The sequence below is a fragment of the Xenopus tropicalis genome, chromosome 6 (assembly GCF_000004195.4).
Source record: "Xenopus tropicalis strain Nigerian chromosome 6, UCB_Xtro_10.0, whole genome shotgun sequence".
NCBI classification, from domain to species: domain Eukaryota; kingdom Metazoa; phylum Chordata; class Amphibia; order Anura; family Pipidae; genus Xenopus; species Xenopus tropicalis.
This window is the reverse complement of record NC_030682.2, coordinates 370,305-385,311: the sequence shown is the minus strand read 5'-3', so window position 1 is coordinate 385,311 and position 15,007 is coordinate 370,305.

Sequence of the window (15,007 nt, the reverse complement as noted above, 5' to 3'; positions counted from 1 at the left end):
GCAGGGACTGACTGACAATACCCTCCTTCTATAGACAGGGGAGCAGGGACTGACTGACAATACCCTCCTTCTATAGACAGGGGAGCAGGGACTGACTGACAATACCCTCCTTCTATAGACAGGGGAGCAGGGACGGACAATACCCTCCTTCTATAGACAGGGGAGCAGGGACTGTCTGACAATACCCTCCTTCTATAGACAGGGGAGCAGGGACTGACTGACAATACCCTCCTTCTATAGACAGGGGAGCAGGGACTGACTGACAATACCCTCCTTCTATAGACAGGGGAGCAGGGACTGACTGACAATACCCTCCTTCTATAGACAGGGGAGCAGGGACGGACAATACCCTCCTTCTATAGACAGGGGAGCAGGGACTGTCTGACAATACCCTCCTTCTATAGACAGGGGAGCAGGGACTGACAATACCCTCCTTCTATAGACAGGGGAGCAGGGACTGACTGACAATACCCTCCTTCTATAGACAGGGGAGCAGGGACTGTCTGACAATACCCTCCTTCTATAGACAGGGGAGCAGGGACTGACTGACAATACCCTCCTTCTATAGACAGGGGAGCAGGGACTGTCTGACAATACCCTCCTTCTATAGACAGGGGAGCAGGGACTGTCTGACAATACCCTCCTTCTATAGACAGGGGAGCAGGGACTGTCTGACAATACCCTCCTTCTATAGACAGGGGAGCAGGGGCGGACAATACCCTCCTTCTATAGACAGGGGAGCAGGGACTGACTGACAATACCCTCCTTCTATAGACAGGGGAGCAGGGACTGACTGACAATACCCTCCTTCTATAGACAGGGGAGCAGGGACTGACTGACAATACCCTCCTTCTATAGACAGGGGAGCAGGGACTGTCTGACAATACCCTCCTTCTATAGACAGGGGAGCAGGGACTGACTGACAATACCCTCCTTCTATAGACAGGGGAGCAGGGACTGACTGACAATACCCTCCTTCTATAGACAGGGGAGCAGGGACTGTCTGACAATACCCTCCTTCTATAGACAGGGGAGCAGGGACTGACTGACAATACCCTCCTTCTATAGACAGGGGAGCAGGGACTGACAATACCCTCCTTCTATAGACAGGGGGGCAGGGACTGACAATACCCTCCTTCTATAGACAGGGGAGCAGGGACTGTCTGACAATACCCTCCTTCTATAGACAGGGGGGCAGGGACTGACAATACCCTCCTTCTATAGACAGGGGAGCAGGGACTGACTGACAATACCCTCCTTCTATAGACAGGGGAGCAGGGACTGACAATACCCTCCTTCTATAGACAGGGGAGCAGGGACTGACTGACAATACCCTCCTTCTATAGACAGGGGAGCAGGGACTGACAATACCCTCCTTCTATAGACAGGGGAGCAGGGACTGACTGACAATACCCTCCTTCTATAGACAGGGGAGCAGGGACTGACTGACAATACCCTCCTTCTATAGACAGGGGAGCAGGGACTGACTGACAATACCCTCCTTCTATAGACAGGGGAGCAGGGACTGACAATACCCTCCTTCTATAGACAGGGGAGCAGGGACTGACTGACAATACCCTCCTTCTATAGACAGGGGAGCAGGGAATGACAATACCCTCCTTCTATAGACAGGGGAGCAGGGACTGTCTGACAATACCCTCCTTCTATAGACAGGGGAGCAGGGACTGTCTGACAATACGCTCCTTCTATAGACAGGGGAGCAGGGACTGACTGACAATACCCTCCTTCTATAGACAGGGGAGCAGGGACTGACTGACAATACCCTCCTTCTATAGACAGGGGAGCAGGGACTGACAATACCCTCCGTCTATAGACAGGGGAGCAGGGACTGACTGACAATACCCTCCTTCTATAGACAGGGGAGCAGGGACTGTCTGACAATACCCTCCTTCTATAGACAGGGGAGCAGGGACTGACTGACAATACCCTCCTTCTATAGACAGGGGAGCAGGGACTGACTGACAATACCCTCCTTCTATAGACAGGGGAGCAGGGACTGACTGACAATACCCTCCTTCCAAGACAGGGGAGCAGGGACTATCTGACAATACCCTCCTTCTATAGACAGGGGAGCAGGGACTGTCTGACAATACCCTCCTTCCAAGACAGGGGAGCAGGGACTGACTGACAATACCCTCCTTCTATAGACAGGGGAGCAGGGACTGTCTGACAATACCCTCCTTCCAAGACAGGGGAGCAGGGACTGACTGACAATACCCTCCTTCTATAGACAGGGAAGCAGGGACTGACTGACAATACCCTCCTTCTATAGACAGGGGAGCAGGGACTGACAATACCCTCCTTCTATAGACAGGGGAGCAGGGACTGACTGACAATACCCTCCTTCTATAGACAGGGGAGCAGGGACTGTCTGACAATACCCTCCTTCTATAGACAGGGGAGCAGGGACTGACTGACAATACCCTCCTTCTATAGACAGGGGAGCAGGGACTGACTGACAATACCCTCCTTCTATAGACAGGGGAGCAGGGACTGACTGACAATACCCTCCTTCTATAGACAGGGGAGCAGGGACTGTCTGACAATACCCTCCTTCTATAGACAGGGGAGCAGGGACTGACTGACAATACCCTCCTTCTATAGACAGGGGAGCAGGGACTGTCTGACAATACCCTCCTTCTATAGACAGGGGAGCAGGGACTGTCTGACAATACCCTCCTTCTATAGACAGGGGAGCAGGGACTGTCTGACAATACCCTACTTCTATAGACAGGGGAGCAGGGACGGACAATACCCTCCTTCTATAGACAGGGGAGCAGGGACTGTCTGACAATACCCTCCTTCTATAGACAGGGGAGCAGGGGCGGACAATACCCTCCTTCTATAGACAGGGGAGCAGGGACTGTCTGACAATACCCTCCTTCTATAGACAGGGGAGCAGGGGCGGACAATACCCTCCTTCTATAGACAGGGGAGCAGGGACTGACTGACAATACCCTCCTTCTATAGACAAGGGAGCAGGGACGGACAATACCCTCCTTCTATAGACAGGGGAGCAGGGACTGACTGACAATACCCTCCTTCTATAGACAGGGGAGCAGGGACTGTCTGACAATACCCTCCTTCTATAGACAGGGGAGCAGGGACTGACTGACAATACCCTCCTTCTATAGACAGGGGAACAGGGACTGACTGACAATACCCTCCTTCTATAGACAGGGGAGCAGGGACTGTCTGACAATACCCTCCTTCTATAGACAGGGGAACAGGGACTGACTGACAATACCCTCCTTCTATAGACAGGGAAGCAGGGACTGACTGACAATACCCTCCTTCTATAGACAGGGGAGCAGGGACTGTCTGACAATACCCTCCTTCTATAGACAGGGGAACAGGGACTGACTGACAATACCCTCCTTCTATAGACAGGGGAGCAGGGACTGACTGACAATACCCTCCTTCTATAGACAGGGGAGCAGGGACTGACTGACAATACCCTCCTTCTATAGACAGGGGAGCAGGGACTGTCTGACAATACCCTCCTTCTATAGACAGGGGAACAGGGACTGACTGACAATACCCTCCTTCTATAGACAGGGGAGCAGGGACTGACTGACAATACCCTCCTTCTATAGACAGGGGAGCAGGGACTGACTGACAATACCCTCCTTCTATAGACAGGGGAGCAGGGACTGACTGACAATACCCTCCTTCTATAGACAGGGGAGCAGGGACTGACTGACAATACCCTCCTTCTATAGACAGGGGAGCAGGGACTGACTGACAATACCCTCCTTCTATAGACAAGGGAGCAGGGACGGACAATACCCTCCTTCTATAGACAGGGGAGCAGGGACTGACTGACAATACCCTCCTTCTATAGACAGGGGAGCAGGGACTGACTGACAATACCCTCCTTCTATAGACAGGGGAGCAGGGACTGACTGACAATACCCTCCTTCTATAGACAAGGGAGCAGGGACGGACAATACCCTCCTTCTATAGACAGGGGAGCAGGGACTGACTGACAATACCCTCCTTCTATAGACAGGGGAGCAGGGACTGTCTGACAATACCCTCCTTCTATAGACAGGGGAGCAGGGACTGTCTGACAATACCCTCCTTCTATAGACAGGGGAGCAGGGACGGACAATACCCTCCTTCTATAGACAGGGGAGCAGGGACTGTCTGACAATACCCTCCTTCTATAGACAGGGGAGCAGGGGCGGACAATACCCTCCTTCTATAGACAGGGGAGCAGGGACTGTCTGACAATACCCTCCTTCTATAGACAGGGGAGCAGGGAATGACAATACCCTCCTTCTATAGACAGGGGAGCAGGGACTGACTGACAATACCCTCGTTCTATAGACAGGGGAGGAGGGGCGGACAATACCCTCCTTCTATAGACAGGGGAGCAGGGACTGACTGACAATACCCTCCTTCTATAGACAGGGGAGCAGGGACTGACTGACAATACCCTCCTTCTATAGACAGGGGAGCAGGGACTGACTGACAATACCCTCCTTCTATAGACAGGGGAGCAGGGACTGTCTGACAATACCCTCCTTCTATAGACAGGGGAGCAGGGACTGACTGACAATACCCTCCTTCTATAGACAGGGGAGCAGGGACTGTCTGACAATACCCTCCTTCTATAGACAGGGGAGCAGGGACTGACTGACAATACCCTCCTTCTATAGACAGGGGAGCAGGGACTGACAATACCCTCCTTCTATAGACAGGGGAGCAGGGACTGACTGACAATACCCTCCTTCTATAGACAGGGGAGCAGGGACTGACAATACCCTCCTTCTATAGACAGGGGAGCAGGGACTGACTGACAATACCCTCCTTCTATAGACAGGGGAGCAGGGACTGACTGACAATACCCTCCTTCTATAGACAGGGGAGCAGGGACTGACTGACAATACCCTCCTTCTATAGACAGGGGAGCAGGGACTGACTGACAATACCCTCCTTCTATAGACAGGGGAGCAGGGACTGTCTGACAATACCCTCCTTCTATAGACAGGGGAGCAGGGACTGACTGACAATACCCTCCTTCTATAGACAGGGGAGCAGGGACTGACAATACCCTCCTTCTATAGACAGGGGAGCAGGGACTGACTGACAATACCCTCCTTCTATAGACAGGGGAGCAGGGACTGTCTGACAATACCCTCCTTCTATAGACAGGGGAGCAGGGACTGTCTGACAATACCCTCCTTCTATAGACAGGGGAGCAGGGACTGACTGACAATACCCTCCTTCTATAGACAGGGGAGCAGGGACTGACTGACAATACCCTCCTTCTATAGACAGGGGAGCAGGGACTGACTGACAATACCCTCCTTCTATAGACAGGGGAGCAGGGACTGACTGACAATACCCTCCTTCTATAGACAGGGGAGCAGGGACTGACAATACCCTCCTTCTATAGACAGGGGAGCAGGGACTGACAATACCCTCCTTCTATAGACAGGGGAGCAGGGACTGTCTGACAATACCCTCCTTCTATAGACAGGGGAGCAGGGACTGACAATACCCTCCTTCTATAGACAGGGGAGCAGGGACTGACTGACAATACCCTCCTTCTATAGACAGGGGAGCAGGGACTGACAATACCCTCCTTCTATAGACAGGGGAGCAGGGACTGACTGACAATACCCTCCTTCTATAGACAGGGGAGCAGGGACTGTCTGACAATACCCTCCTTCTATAGACAGGGGAGCAGGGACTGTCTGACAATACCCTCCTTCTATAGACAGGGGAGCAGGGACTGACTGACAATACCCTCCTTCTATAGAAAGGGGAGCAGGGACTGACTGACAATACCCTCCTTCTATAGACAGGGGAGCAGGGACTGACTGACAATACCCTCCTTCTATAGACAGGGGAGCAGGGACTGACTGACAATACCCTCCTTCTATAGACAGGGGAGCAGGGACTGACTGACAATACCCTCCTTCTATAGACAGGGGAGCAGGGACTGACTGACAATACCCTCCTTCTATAGACAGGGGAGCAGGGACTGACTGACAATACCCTCCTTCTATAGACAGGGGAGCAGGGACTGACTGACAATACCCTCCTTCTATAGACAGGGGAGCAGGGACTGACTGACAATACCCTCCTTCTATAGACAGGGGAGCAGGGACTGACTGACAATACCCTCCTTCTATAGACAGGGGAGGAGGGACTGACAATACCCTCCTTCTATAGACAGGGGAGCAGGGACTGACTGACAATACCCTCCTTCTATAGACAGGGGAGCAGGGACTGACAATACCCTCCTTCTATAGACAGGGGAGCAGGGACTGTCTGACAATACCCTCCTTCTATAGACAGGGGAGCAGGGACTGACTGACAATACCCTCCTTCTATAGACAGGGGAGCAGGGACTGACAATACCCTCCTTCTATAGACAGGGGAGCAGGGACTGACAATACCTCCTTCTATAGACAGGGGAGCAGGGACTGACAATACCCTCCTTCTATAGACAGGGGAGCAGGGACTGACTGACAATACCCTCCTTCTATAGACAGGGGAGCAGGGACTGACTGACAATACCCTCCTTCTATAGAAAGGGGAGCAGGGACTGACTGACAATACCCTCCTTCTATAGACAGGGGAGCAGGGACTGACTGACAATACCCTCCTTCTATAGACAGGGGAGCAGGGACTGACTGACAATACCCTCCTTCTATAGACAGGGGAGCAGGGACTGACTGACAATACCCTCCTTCTATAGACAGGGGAGCAGGGACTGACTGACAATACCCTCCTTCTATAGACAGGGGAGCAGGGACTGACTGACAATACCCTCCTTCTATAGACAGGGGAGCAGGGACTGACTGACAATACCCTCCTTCTATAGACAGGGGAGCAGGGACTGACTGACAATACCCTCCTTCTATAGACAGGGGAGCAGGGACTGACTGACAATACCCTCCTTCTATAGACAGGGGAGGAGGGACTGACAATACCCTCCTTCTATAGACAGGGGAGCAGGGACTGACAATACCCTCCTTCTATAGACAGGGGAGCAGGGACTGACTGACAATACCCTCCTTCTATAGACAGGGGAGCAGGGACTGACTGACAATACCCTCCTTCTATAGACAGGGGAGCAGGGACTGACTGACAATACCCTCCTTCTATAGACAGGGGAGCAGGGACTGACTGACAATACCCTCCTTCTATAGACAGGGGAGCAGGGACTGACAATACCCTCCTTCTATAGACAGGGGAGCAGGGACTGACAATACCCTCCTTCTATAGACAGGGGAGCAGGGACTGACAATACCCTCCTTCTATAGACAGGGGAGCAGGGACTGACTGACAATACCCTCCTTCTATAGACAGGGGAGCAGGGACTGACAATACCCTCCTTCTATAGACAGGGGAGCAGGGACTGTCTGACAATACCCTCCTTCTATAGACAGGGGAGCAGGGACTGACTGACAATACCCTCCTTCTATAGACAGGGGAGCAGGGACTGACTGACAATACCCTCCTTCTATAGACAGGGGAGCAGGGACTGACTGACAATACCCTCCTTCTATAGACAGGGGAGCAGGGACTGTCTGACAATACCCTCCTTCTATAGACAGGGGAGCAGGGACTGACTGACAATACCCTCCTTCTATAGACAGGGGAGCAGGGACTGACAATACCCTCCTTCTATAGACAGGGGAGCAGGGACTGACTGACAATACCCTCCTTCTATAGACAGGGGAGCAGGGACTGACTGACAATACCCTCCTTCTATAGACAGGGGAGCAAGGACTGTCTGACAATACCCTCCTTCTATAGATAGGGGAGCAGGGACTGACTGACAATACCCTCCTTCTATAGACAGGGGAGCAGGGACTGTCTGACAATACCCTCCTTCTATAGACAGGGGAGCAGGGACTGACTGACAATACCCTCCTTCTATAGACAGGGGAGCAGGGACTGTCTGACAATACCCTCCTTCTATAGACAGGGGAGCAGGGACTGACTGACAATACCCTCCTTCTATAGACAGGGGAGCAGGGACTGACTGACAATACCCTCCTTCTATAGACAGGGGAGCAGGGACTGTCTGACAATACCCTCCTTCTATAGACAGGGGAGCAGGGACTGACTGACAATACCCTCCTTCTATAGACAGGGGAGCAGGGACTGTCTGACAATACCCTCCTTCTATAGACAGGGGAGCAGGGACTGTCTGACAATACCCTCCTTCTATAGACAGGGGAGCAGGGACTGACTGACAATACCCTCCTTCTATAGACAGGGGAGCAGGGACTGTCTGACAATACCCTCCTTCTATAGACAGGGGAGCAGGGACTGACTGACAATACCCTCCTTCTATAGACAGGGGAGCAGGGACTGACTGACAATACCTTCCTTCTATAGACAGGGGAGCAGGGACTGACTGACAATACCCTCCTTCTATAGACAGGGGAGCAGGGACTGACAATACCCTCCTTCTATAGACAGGGGAGCAGGGACTGACTGACAATACCCTCCTTCTATAGACAGGGGAGCAGGGACTGACTGACAATACCTTCCTTCTATAGACAGGGGAGCAGGGACTGACTGACAATACCCTCCTTCTATAGACAGGGGAGCAGGGACTGACAATACCCTCCTTCTATAGACAGGGGAGCAGGGACTGACTGACAATACCCTCCTTCTATAGACAGGGGAGCAGGGACTGACTGACAATACCCTCCTTCTATAGACAGGGGAGCAGGGACTGACTGACAATACCCTCCTTCTATAGACAGGGGAGCAGGGACTGACTGACAATACCCTCCTTCTATAGACAGGGGAGCAGGGACTGACTGACAATACCCTCCTTCTATAGACAGGGGAGCAGGGACTGACTGACAATACCCTCCTTCTATAGACAGGGGAGCAGGGACTGACTGACAATACCCTCCTTCTATAGACAGGGGAGCAGGGACTGACAATACCCTCCTTCTATAGACAGGGGAGCAGGGACTGACAATACCCTCCTTCTATAGACAGGGGAGCAGGGACTGTCTGACAATACCCTCCTTCTATAGACAGGGGAGCAGGGACTGACAATACCCTCCTTCTATAGACAGGGGAGCAGGGACTGACTGACAATACCCTCCTTCTATAGACAGGGGAGCAGGGACTGACAATACCTCCTTCTATAGACAGGGGAGCAGGGACTGACTGACAATACCCTCCTTCTATAGACAGGGGAGCAGGGACTGTCTGACAATACCCTCCTTCTATAGACAGGGGAGCAGGGACTGTCTGACAATACCCTCCTTCTATAGACAGGGGAGCAGGGACTGACTGACAATACCCTCCTTCTATAGAAAGGGGAGCAGGGACTGACTGACAATACCCTCCTTCTATAGACAGGGGAGCAGGGACTGACTGACAATACCCTCCTTCTATAGACAGGGGAGCAGGGACTGACTGACAATACCCTCCTTCTATAGACAGGGGAGCAGGGACTGACTGACAATACCCTCCTTCTATAGACAGGGGAGCAGGGACTGACTGACAATACCCTCCTTCTATAGACAGGGGAGCAGGGACTGACTGACAATACCCTCCTTCTATAGACAGGGGAGCAGGGACTGACTGACAATACCCTCCTTCTATAGACAGGGGAGCAGGGACTGACTGACAATACCCTCCTTCTATAGACAGGGGAGCAGGGACTGACTGACAATACCCTCCTTCTATAGACAGGGGAGGAGGGACTGACAATACCCTCCTTCTATAGACAGGGGAGCAGGGACTGACAATACCCTCCTTCTATAGACAGGGGAGCAGGGACTGACTGACAATACCCTCCTTCTATAGACAGGGGAGCAGGGACTGACTGACAATACCCTCCTTCTATAGACAGGGGAGCAGGGACTGACTGACAATACCCTCCTTCTATAGACAGGGGAGCAGGGACTGACTGACAATACCCTCCTTCTATAGACAGGGGAGGCAGGGACTGACAATACCCTCCTTCTATAGACAGGGGAGCAGGGACTGACAATACCCTCCTTCTATAGACAGGGGAGCAGGGACTGACAATACCCTCCTTCTATAGACAGGGGAGCAGGGACTGACTGACAATACCCTCCTTCTATAGACAGGGGAGCAGGGACTGACTGACAATACCCTCCTTCTATAGACAGGGGAGCAGGGACTGTCTGACAATACCCTCCTTCTATAGACAGGGGAGCAGGGACTGACTGACAATACCCTCCTTCTATAGACAGGGAAGCAGGGACTGACTGACAATACCCTCCTTCTATAGACAGGGGAGCAGGGACTGACTGACAATACCCTCCTTCTATAGACAGGGGAGCAGGGACTGACTGACAATACCCTCCTTCTATAGACAGGGGAGCAGGGACTGACTGACAATACCCTCCTTCTATAGACAGGGGAGCAGGGACTGACTGACAATACCCTCCTTCTATAGACAGGGGAGTAGGGACTGACTGACAATACCCTCCTTCTATAGACAGGGGAGCAGGGACTGTCTGACAATACCCTCCTTCTATAGACAGGGGAGCAGGGACTGACTGACAATACCCTCCTTCTATAGACAGGGGAGCAGGGACTGACTGACAATACCCTCCTTCTATAGACAGGGGAGCAGGGACTGACAATACCCTCCTTCTATAGACAGGGGAGCAGGGACTGTCTGACAATACCCTCCTTCTATAGACAGGGGAGCAGGGACTGACTGACAATACCCTCCTTCTATAGACAGGGGAGCAGGGACTGACAATACCCTCCTTCTATAGACAGGGGAGCAGGGACTGACAATACCCTCCTTCTATAGACAGGGGAGCAGGGACTGACAATACCCTCCTTCTATAGACAGGGGAGCAGGGACTGACTGACAATACCCTCCTTCTATAGACAGGGGAGCAGGGACTGACTGACAATACCCTCCTTCTATAGACAGGGGAGCAGGGACTGTCTGACAATACCCTCCTTCTATAGACAGGGGAGCAGGGACTGTCTGACAATACCCTCCTTCTATAGACAGGGGAGCAGGGACTGACTGACAATACCCTCCTTCTATAGACAGGGGAGCAGGGACTGACTGACAATACCCTCCTTCTATAGACAGGGGAGCAGGGACTGTCTGACAATACCCTCCTTCTATAGACAGGGGAGCAGGGACTGACTGACAATACCCTCCTTCTATAGACAGGGGAGCAGGGACTGACAATACCCTCCTTCTATAGACAGGGGAGCAGGGACTGTCTGACAATACCCTCCTTCTATAGACAGGGGAGCAGGGACTGACTGACAATACCCTCCTTCTATAGACAGGGGAGCAGGGACTGACTGACAATACCCTCCTTCTATAGACAGGGGAGCAGGGACTGACTGACAATACCCTCCTTCTATAGACAGGGGAGCAGGGACTGTCTGACAATACCCTCCTTCTATAGACAGGGGAGCAGGGACTGACTGACAATACCCTCCTTCTATAGACAGGGGAGCAGGGACTGACAATACCCTCCTTCTATAGACAGGGGAGCAGGGACTGACTGACAATACCCTCCTTCTATAGACAGGGGAGCAGGGACTGACTGACAATACCCTCCTTCTATAGACAGGGGAGCAAGGACTGTCTGACAATACCCTCCTTCTATAGATAGGGGAGCAGGGACTGACTGACAATACCCTCCTTCTATAGACAGGGGAGCAGGGACTGTCTGACAATACCCTCCTTCTATAGACAGGGGAGCAGGGACTGACTGACAATACCCTCCTTCTATAGACAGGGGAGCAGGGACTGTCTGACAATACCCTCCTTCTATAGACAGGGGAGCAGGGACTGACTGACAATACCCTCCTTCTATAGACAGGGGAGCAGGGACTGACTGACAATACCCTCCTTCTATAGACAGGGGAGCAGGGACTGTCTGACAATACCCTCCTTCTATAGACAGGGGAGCAGGGACTGACTGACAATACCCTCCTTCTATAGACAGGGGAGCAGGGACTGTCTGACAATACCCTCCTTCTATAGACAGGGGAGCAGGGACTGTCTGACAATACCCTCCTTCTATAGACAGGGGAGCAGGGACTGACTGACAATACCCTCCTTCTATAGACAGGGGAGCAGGGACTGTCTGACAATACCCTCCTTCTATAGACAGGGGAGCAGGGACTGACTGACAATACCCTCCTTCTATAGACAGGGGAGCAGGGACTGACTGACAATACCTTCCTTCTATAGACAGGGGAGCAGGGACTGACTGACAATACCCTCCTTCTATAGACAGGGGAGCAGGGACTGACAATACCCTCCTTCTATAGACAGGGGAGCAGGGACTGACTGACAATACCCTCCTTCTATAGACAGGGGAGCAGGGACTGACTGACAATACCTTCCTTCTATAGACAGGGGAGCAGGGACTGACTGACAATACCCTCCTTCTATAGACAGGGGAGCAGGGACTGACAATACCCTCCTTCTATAGACAGGGGAGCAGGGACTGACTGACAATACCCTCCTTCTATAGACAGGGGAGCAGGGACTGACTGACAATACCCTCCTTCTATAGACAGGGGAGCAGGGACTGACTGACAATACCCTCCTTCTATAGACAGGGGAGCAGGGACTGACTGACAATACCCTCCTTCTATAGACAGGGGAGCAGGGACTGACTGACAATACCCTCCTTCTATAGACAGGGGAGCAGGGACTGACTGACAATACCCTCCTTCTATAGACAGGGGAGCAGGGACTGACTGACAATACCCTCCTTCTATAGACAGGGGAGCAGGATATTATCAGTGTATAATTCTGTTATTAATATTAGTTTTGTAAATATCTCCTTTGGTTTTGTATTTCAACTATTACATTTCTATCACAGCACTGGGCGTGTCTCTATAGTAAATACCCTAATGTTTGGCGGGATTCACTAGGATCCGGCGAGTAAGGGGCGCTGCTATTGGCCCATTGCCTGTATGAGGCAGCAGCACTGACACTGGGTAAGGGGTGAGTAAGGGGCGCTGCTATTGGCCCGTTGCCTGTATGAGGCAGCAGCACTGACACTGGGTAAGGGGTGAGTAAGGGGCGCTGCTATGGCCCATTGCCTGTATGAGGCAGCAGCACTGACACTGGGTAAGGGGTGAGTAAGGGGCGCTGCTATTGGCCCATTGCCTGTATGAGGCAGCAGCACTGACACTGGGTAGGGGGTGAGTAAGGGGCGCTGCTATTGGCCCATTGCCTGTATGAGGCAGCAGCACTGACACTGGGTAAGGGGTGAGTAAGGGGCGCTGCTATTGGCCCATTGCCTGTATGAGGCAGCAGCACTGACACTGGGTAAGGGGTGAGTAAGGGGCGCTGCTATTGGCCCATTGCCTGTATGAGGCAGCAGCACTGACAATGGGTAAGGGGTGAGTAAGGGGCGCTGCTATTGGCCCATTGCCTGTATGAGGCCAGCAGCACTGACACTGGGTAAGGGTGAGTAAGGGGCGCTGCTATTGGCCCATTGCCTGTATGAGGCAGCAGCACTGACACTGGGTAAGGGGTGAGTAAGGGGCGCTGCTATTGGCCCATTGCCTGTATGAGGCAGCAGCACTGACACTGGGTAAGGGGTGAGTAAGGGGCGCTACTATTGGCCCATTGCCTGTATGAGGCAGCAGCACTGACACTGGGTAAGGGGGTGAGTAAGGAGCGCTGCTATTGGCTCATTGCCTGTATGAGGCAGCAGCACTGACACTGGGTAAGGGGTGAGTAAGGGGCGCTGCTATTGGCTCATTGCCTGTATGAGGCAGCAGCACTGACACTGGGTAAGGGGTGAGTAAGGGGCGCTGCTATTGGCCCGTTGCCTGTATGAGGCAGCAGCACTGACACTGGGTAAGGGGCGAGTAAGGGGCGCTGGTATTGGCCCATTGCCTGTATGAGGCAGCAGCACTGACACTGGGTAAGGGGTGAGTAAGGGGCGCTGCTATTGGCCCATTGCCTGTATGAGGCAGCAGCACTGACACTGGGTAGGGGGTGAGTAAGGGGCGCTGCTATTGGCCCATTGCCTGTATGAGGCAGCAGCACTGACACTGGGTAAGGGGTGAGTAAGGGGCGCTGCTATTGGCCCATTGCCTGTATGAGGCAGCAGCACTGACACTGGGTAAGGGGTGAGTAAGGGGCGCTGCTATTGGCCCATTGCCTGTATGAGGCAGCAGCACTGACACTGGGTAAGGGGTGAGTAAGGGGCGCTGCTATTGGCCCATTGCCTGTATGAGGCAGCAGCACTGACACTGGGTAGGGGGTGAGTAAGGGGCGCTGCTATTGGCCCATTGCTTGTATGAGGCAGCAGCACTGACACTGGGTAAGGGGTGAGTAAGGGGCGCTGCTATTGGCCCATTGCCTGTATGAGGCAGCAGCACTGACACTGGGTAAGGGGTGAGTAAGGGGCGCTGCTATTGGCCCATTGCCTGTATGAGGCAGCAGCACTGACACTGGGTAGGGGGTGAGTAAGGGGCGCTGCTATTGGCCCATTGCCTGTATGAGGCAGCAGCACTGACACTGGGTAAGGGGTGAGTAAGGGGCGCTGCTATTGGCCCATTGCCTGTATGAGGCAGCAGCACTGACACTGGGTAGGGGGTGAGTAAGGGGCGCTGCTATTGGCCCATTGCCTGTATGAGGCAGCAGCACTGACACTGGGTAAGGGGTGAGTAAGGGGCATTGCTATTGGCCCATTGCCTGTATGAGGCAGCAGCACTGACACTGGGTAGGGGGTGAGTAAGGGGCGCTGCTATTGGCCCATTGCTTGCATGAGGCAGCAGCACTGACACTGGGTAAGGGGTGAGTAAGGGGCGCTGCTATTGGCCCATTGCCTGTATGAGGCAGCAGCACTGACACTGGGTAAGGGGTGAGTAAGGGGCATTGCTATTGGCCCATTGCCTGTATGAGGCAGCAGCACTGACACTGGGTAGGGGGTGAGTAAGGGGCGCTGCTATTGGCCCATTGCCTGTATGAGGCAGCAGCACTGACACTGGGTAAGGGGTGAGT